This window comes from Heptranchias perlo, chromosome 12, assembly GCF_035084215.1.
Source record: "Heptranchias perlo isolate sHepPer1 chromosome 12, sHepPer1.hap1, whole genome shotgun sequence".
In the NCBI taxonomy this organism is placed as follows: Eukaryota; Metazoa; Chordata; class Chondrichthyes; order Hexanchiformes; family Hexanchidae; genus Heptranchias; species Heptranchias perlo.
This window is the reverse complement of record NC_090336.1, coordinates 1,235,652-1,243,499: the sequence shown is the minus strand read 5'-3', so window position 1 is coordinate 1,243,499 and position 7,848 is coordinate 1,235,652. Positions and strand designations below refer to the sequence as shown.

Genomic DNA, 7,848 nt, shown 5'->3' with positions numbered 1-7,848 from the left:
CTATCCCAGAGGGCTGTGGATGCTCATTTATTGAGTATATTCAAGACTGAGATTGATAGATTTTTGGACACTGGATGACTCTAGGGATATGGGGATAGGGCGGGAAAGTGGAGTTGAGGTAAATGATCAGCCATGATCTTATTGAATGGCGGAGCAGGCTCGAGGAGCCGAATGGCCTACTCCTATTTCTATATATTTGTAAAAGATACATATATGGAAACTGTTATGTGCAGACATATAAAAACAAAACATTCCTTTATCTGTACATTATTCCCTGCATTTACATGCTTCAAATGCAAGCAATTGTTGAGCTACTAATACTTCCCATGGAAGCATAAAAAATATATACGGCTAAAGAATGCTCAAAGAGGATTTTTCCCACACAAGCTCTGTCCTGCCAAGTCCCTTTATCATGTTGGAGAGGTTTGCTAAGAAGAGGTGAGGTAGTATCAAAAAGCTGAAAGTTCTCAGTGCAGCATCAGCATTAAACAGTATTGAATTCATTACTTATGCTGCCTATTTCCACCTCTTTGTTCACTTCATACCTAGTATTTCCCATTGAAAAATGATGGAATTGCTCAGTATCCTCCTCATCCAAACCTTCAAATCTTTACTTTGCAGCTTCGTCAACATTGACACCGACAACAACCTCGACTTCAACAACAGGTATCAAGTTACCAATATAAATTAATTATTTTTCCATTGATCTCATAACAAAGTCATTCCATGAAGATGCACATGAGGCTTTAGTACGTGATAATTGGTGTTCTCCATGGAAGGTTCACAGTATCATTTAGTAATCCCAACAGTTGTATCTTTACCAGGTAGGTAATTAATAATCGAATTATAACAATGTTGTACAACAAACATTATCTTCACAATTGGAATTTTCAAATGTAAAATGTGGTTCTTATTTCAGCATGGAGTTACTATATTGGCAGAAGAACTCTTACTACTTTCACATGACATTGTTCCATCTGTTATATCAGTACCCTGTATTTTAAAGTAGCAGTGAGATGTGGTAACAAATTTCCTCTTTTTCCTCATATCACAGCAAGTAATCCGCAGTCACTATTGGGATGCGATTGTCCTGAAGCCCGAGGCTGCTTTCAGTTAACACTGTGAGAGATAGTTAATAAGTACGGGTGGAAACCGAGCTTCATATTATGTCACAGATAGCCCAGGTTTGCCTCATTTCAGCATTTTGCTTCTGTGTTGTGGCCTGCAGTGGTCTATATAAGAACCTCCTGTTACAGTGCTTGTGGACCTGGTTTCCTGCATCAGGCGTGGGCCCTGGACGCCTACGTTTTTACCTACAGCAGTATGGCATGCGGCACATTTCCGGCTCGGAATGAGCGTGTGCTTCCTGCCCGCCATATTGGAGGCTTAGTGGGCAGTTTAGCACCTGAAAAACAGTCACTGCAATATTAAATTTGTAGGCCGTTGTGTTTTGATGGTGATGGTAGAGGAATGTTGGCACTGGCACATGAGGATACTTTACTCTAGCTCAAATAATGACTTGGGATCTTTCACCTCCACCTAACGGGCACACAGGATGTGGGTTCAATGTGTCATCTCCAAGACCATGGAGCTCTTATGACCATGCAGCACTCGCTCTGCACTGCACTGGGAGTCCCTTCCACATGTTCAAAGTGGACATTTAGAAGGAACTGCTCGACAAGACAGCTGTTTCAGAATCAATTGAAACCTTTAAAAAGGAGCTGTATGGTAATTGCTTCTCACTAGGACTGTGGGCTCCACAATATTAACGAGATTACATTTTTGGGTGCAAAAAGGGGAAGGAAATTTGAAATCACATCTGGGAGTATTGAAACGGACACATTTGATGACTTGACAACTGGTATTCTGTATTCCAAGATGACGGGATGATTTTGTGCTCCCCACACTTAATACATTCAATTGTATCCTTTCCAGTATCGTCAACGACTACAACTTCAACATCAGGCATGAAATTAGCTGTGCAGTTGTGACAATACTTTCAGTATCAAAATGTACAATCAGTGCTTAACCTGCATGTTTGATGACATGACATTTGGTATTGTGCATTGAAAGATGATGGGATGATTTTCTATTCTGCATATTCACACCATCGACTGTGTTCTTTCCAGCACCAACACCAACTTCAACTTCAACAACAGGTAATTAGTAAACAACATTCTGTCAGCAAAGTCTTCCAAGTAACCTGGGAACCAAAATTCTCAATATGAAGAAGGAGTATTCTCTATTGACATTGTATCTCTTTTCTTTAATTTTAAACTATTTAAATTTATATTCTGCACAATTACATCATCAACTGTATCCTCTCTGGTACCAACATTCACTGTAATATCAAAACCGGGGCTGAAATTAAGCACATCATTACAACAATACTATCTACTTTATCACTGAGCACAAACTTGTATAAAAGCAGCACAAAAAGTTTATTTTTGCTGTTTTGCAAATAGGCACCATTGTTTGAAATGATTGAATCACAATAATCTAGCAATTAATAAGTATCATTAAACATTCTGTTTAATTAGGAAATTAAATGACAAGTTACATTAACTTACACTGCCATTATGATGATTATACAAAGTGACCAAGATGATTCCAAGGCACATATTATGAAGGGGGATTGTTCCCAAGAACAGGTCAACTTTCTAAATGTATTTTTACTGCAAAATAAAAGAATGAATCCAGGCATCCTCGAGCTTTTTCATTCACTAACTGGTACAAATGAGCGTGAAGTAATGGAAGTATTTTCTTTGGACAATCAGTGGACAACAAGTGGACAACAAGTGGACACGGTTCTCCAGCCACGAACAAGCTTCAAACACTGCATTGGAATTAGGATCGAGTGAAATGTTCAAAAGGCAGTTTAGGGAATAGATTCAATGCGTGAAATGTACATTATTCTTGACTTGATAACTGTTATTCTGCATTCTATGATGATGGGATAATGGGATGGTGTGGATTCTCCACACTTATATCATTAACTGTATACTTTCCAGGGCCAACAACAACTACAACTTTTACGTGTATAAAATTAATCACATAATTCCAACAAGATCTATTAATTTATCATTGAGCACAAAGGTGTTGCACCAAAAAGTAAGTCCACAATGATCTGCTGGCTGCATCACCATATGCGTGATTGACTGATTTGGAAAATGTCGCCATTAGTGTCTTGAAATAAGCAAATCATATAAAAGTTCAATGTGGTCAATATATTAAGTGAAACAGGCAAAGATGTCACCGTGTTGCGTTGTCTGAAGTTCAGGCACCAGTACATGGCATAACTCAGTGACTGCCTCACTTGATGGCCAATGCAGGTCCCTTCTGACATGATTAATTCTTTCTCCCTGGATCCAATTACGCAGGCGGGTGAGTGACAGCCACCTGCTGTGCCAGTGTTCCTGTCACTCTTCTCTCCACACAAATTACCCATCCTTCTCCAAATCCAACATACCCAATGGAATGTCTATGATCAACACTGGTTGTAGGTAAAAGGGCAAACAAGAGGGCATTAATGTTTCATAGAGATCAACAGTTGCTGGTGGGGGAGAAAAGAATATTGATGCGTGGTGTGACCTTGCTGGGCTCATTGGCTTTTTGTTTCTGAAGAGAGCTTATGAATTGTGAGCTGATATTTGCCACTGAAAGATCGTGGAGTGTACCATTACTGTTCACATAAACAACTTCAAAAGTTCACTTACTTGCTTGAGGCAGGTGGAGACTCTGGCTCCACAAGGCTGACCAGAATCCATCATGATCTGGCCTAAATAGTGGCTCTTCCAGCCAGCTCCCATGGAGATTACACGGTTGCACTAGATGGGCTGTAAATTGTGATCCTAAAGTGTCTTTCTGTGGACTTGACTACTGAGATTTTCGATTGAAAGATGATGAAATTAGTTTGTATTTTCTACACTTATACCTCCAAATACTTGCCTTCCAGCAACAAGCACCCCATTGGCATCAACAACAGGTATGACATTGAGAATATAGATTCAGCAATATCTTCAGAACAAACATGGAATAACAAGATATGCAATCGGTCCTAGATTTTCTGATTGTAATGCAGATTTCAATTCAGAATGTAGTTCAGAGGGGAAGTGAAAAAGGAAATAAGAGGGGCAAAGAGAGAGTCTGAGAATAGACAGGCGGCCAACATAAAAGGGAATCCAAAAGTCTTCTACAGGCATGTCAACAATAAATGGGTGGAAAAAGTAGGCGTACAGCCGATTAGGGACCATAAAGGAGATCTCCTCATGGAGGCAGAGTGGATGGCTGAGGTACTGAATGAGTACTTTGCATCTGTCTTTACCAAGGAAGAAGATGCTGCCACAGTCTCAGTAAAGGAAGATATCGTTGAGATATTGGATGGGATAAAAATTGATGATGGAGAGGTACTTGAAAGGCTATCTGTACTTAACGTAGATAAGTCAGCCGGTCCGGATGGGATGCATCCTAGGTTGCTGAGGGAAGTAAGGGTGGAAATTGCGGAGGTACTGGCCATAATCTTCCAAATATCCGTAGATATAGGGGTGGTGCCAGAGGAGTGGAGAATTACAAATGTTACACCCTTGTTCAAATTTAGGCCAGTCAGTTTAACCTCAGTGGTGGGGAAACTTTTAGAAACGATAATCCGGGACAGAATTAACTGTCACTTGGATGAGGGTGGATTGATTCGGGAAAGCCAGCACGGATTTGTTAAAGGCAAATCGTGTTCAACAAACCTGATAGAGTTTTCTGATGAGGCAACGGAGAGGGCAGATGAGGGCAATGCAGTTGATGTGGTGTATATGGTCTTTCAAAAGGTGTTTGATAAAGTGCCGCACGGTGGGCTTATCATCAAGATTGCGGCCCATGGAATAAAGGCAGCAGTAGCAACATGGATACAGGATTAGCTAAGTGACGGAAACAGAGAGTAGTGGTAAATAGTTGTTTTTCGGATTGGAGGGAGGTGTACAGTGGTGTTCCCAGGGGTCAGTGCTGGGACAACTGCTTTTCTTGATATATATTATTGACTTGGACTTGGTGTACAGGGCACAATTTCATAATTTGCAGATGACACATAACTTGGAAGGGTATTGAATGGTGAGGAGGACAGTGATAGACTTCAGGAGGATATACACAGGCTGGTGACATGGCCGGACAAGTGGCAGATGAAAAATGCAAAGTGATGCATTTCGGTCGGAAGAAAGAGGAGAGGCAATATAAACTGAGGGACACAACTGTAAAAGGGGTAGAGAATCAGAGAGATCTGGGGGATATGTGCACAAATCATTGAAGGTGTGTGTTTAGGATCAGGAATGCACTGGCCGACAGGGTGGTGGAGGCAGATTCAATCATGGCCTTCAAAAGGGAACTGGATAAGTACTTGAAAGAAAAAAATTTGCAGGGCTACGGGGAAAGGGTGTGGAGTGGAACTCGCTGGATTGCTCTTGCATAGAGGCGGTGTGGGCTCGATGGTCCGAATGGCCTCCTTTCGTGCTGTAACCATTCTATGATTCTATGATCTTATTGAATGGCGGAGCAGGCTCGAGGGCCCGTATGGTCTACTCCTGCTCATATTTCTTATGTTCTTATGTTCACCTGACAACTCGCCCTTTACACTGAAAGTTGATGGAATCATCATTGAACATCCTCCATACTTAAACTTTTGCCTCTCCCACTGGTGAGAGAAAATTCATCTCAATAATGTCTAATATTCTTCCTTCATTTCACGGTCTCATTTCAAATTACGATTTGTCTTTCAGAAGAAATAGTTGGAGGCTCCCTACCAAGTAAGCAATGTTTTAATTTTACTTCATATTAGAGCAAAAAAGGTTAAGGGGAGATTTAATAGAGGTGTTCAAAATTACATGGGGTTTTGTTAGAGTTGACAGGGAGAAACTGTTTCCACGAGCAGGAGGGTCGGTAACCACAGGATACAGATTCAAGCTCATTGGCAAAGAAGCCAGGGGTGAGATGATGAGAAATGTTTTTACTCAGCGAGTTGTTATGATCTGGAATGCACTGCCTGAAAAGGTGGTGGAAGTGGATTCAATAGTAACTTTCAAACGGGAAGTGGATATATACTTAATAAGGAAACATTTGCAGGGCTACGAGGAAAGAGCAGGGGAGTGGGACTACTTGGATAGCCCTTTCAAAGAGCCAGCACAGGAACGATGGGCCAAATGGCCTCCTGAGCTGTATTATTCTATGATTCTATCCTGCAATGTGATAAGATGCTATTAAGATTAAGTTGCACAGTAATAGACTTTATCTCAGCTGATTCCTCAATTCTTGTGAGAAGAAAAGCCCTTACACAGCACTGATTTAACATGAACATGTTCTCATTCACGGATCATGGGCAGACTGTCACTTTGACAAAGTGATTGTGTCACTTTAGGCGCAATTTATGCGCTTGAAATTAGCACTGATTAGCGCTGGCTTCAAGTTTACGCAAAAATGCATTTGCATAATGACACACAGAAAATCTTCCATGAACCAGCATAATTCGGCAGTGTAATATGTTCTTGTGTTCGTAAGAGATACAGTTGGAGGTCTATACCTACATTGGCTCCCGTCTGAGAACGCCTCGATTTTAAATTTCTCATCTTTGTTTTCAAATCCCTCCATGGCAAGTAACATTCGTGCCAGACAAGTGCCAGACAATGACCATCTCCAACAAGAGAGAGTCTAACCACTTCCCCTTGACATTCAACGGCATTACCATCGCCGAATCCCCCACCATCAACATCCTGGGGGTCACCATTGAGCAGAAACTTAACTGGACCAGCCATATAAATACTGTGGCTACAAAGCAGGCCAGAGGCTGGGTATTCTGCGGAGAGTGACTCAGCTCCTGAGTCCCCGAAGACTTTCCACCATCCACAAGGCACAAGGCTCCAACAACGCTCAAGAAGTTCAAGGCCGTCCATCGCACTTGATTGGCACCCCATCCACCACCCTAAACATTCACTCCATTCACCACCGGCGCACCGTGGCTGCAGTGTGTACCATCCACAGGATGCACTGCAGCAACTCGCCAAGGCTTCTTCGACAGTTCCTCCTGAACCCGCGACCTCTACCATCTAGAAGGACAGGGGCAGGAGGCACATGGGAACAACACCACCTGCACGTTCCCCTCCAAGTCACACCCATCCCGACTTGGAAATATATCGCCGTTCCTTCATCATTGCTGGGTCAAAATCCTGGAATTCCCTTCCTAACAGCACTGTGGGAGAATCTTCACCTCACGGACTGCAGCAGTTCAAGAAGGTGGCTCACCACCGCCTTCTCAAGGGCATTTAGGAATGTGCAATAAATGATGGCCTTGCCAGCGATGCCCACATCTCATGAATGAATTTTTAAAAAAGCACAATTGTTTCTTATTTTTCTTATTTCCATTAAAATGCATTCCTTGATTTATTTAAGTGTGGTAAGCTGGTGAAGTTTTATTAATATGTCTGAAAATGGATTTATCAGCAAAAATAAGGATTTTTAAGAATGGTCTCCAATCCGCCATCGGCGAGTAACCCGATTTAAAAATAACTGAAATTGACGTAAAAAACTATACGGAGCCATTTAATATTTTCATTGTTGTACCCTAAAATCGGGGACATGCAAGAGGCAAGAATTGGAGGAGCGTAGAGATAGCGGAGGGTTGTAGGGTTGGAGGAAGTTACACAGATAGAATGGGATGAGGCCCTCGTGGGATCTGAAAACAAAATGAGAATTTTAAAATCGAGGCGATACCAGACCGGGAGCCAATGTAGGTGTAGACCTCCAACTGTATCTCTTACGAATAAAATAAATTAAGAGCAGGAGTAGGCCATTCGGCCCCTCGAGCCTGCTCTGCCA

General features: G+C 41.9%; 1 protein-coding gene across 1 annotated transcript in view; it reads left to right on the top strand.

The window, feature by feature from the left end:
- Window positions 1-262: 262 nt before the first annotated feature.
- LOC137327806 (carnitine O-palmitoyltransferase 1, liver isoform-like) overlaps window positions 263-7,848 on the top strand; it is a 273,112-nt gene continuing 265,526 nt past the window's right edge. The window contains exon 1 of the mRNA XM_067993625.1: window positions 263-274. The gene's annotated coding sequence lies outside the window, so the exon portion shown is untranslated. The remainder of the gene's footprint in view (window positions 275-7,848) is intronic.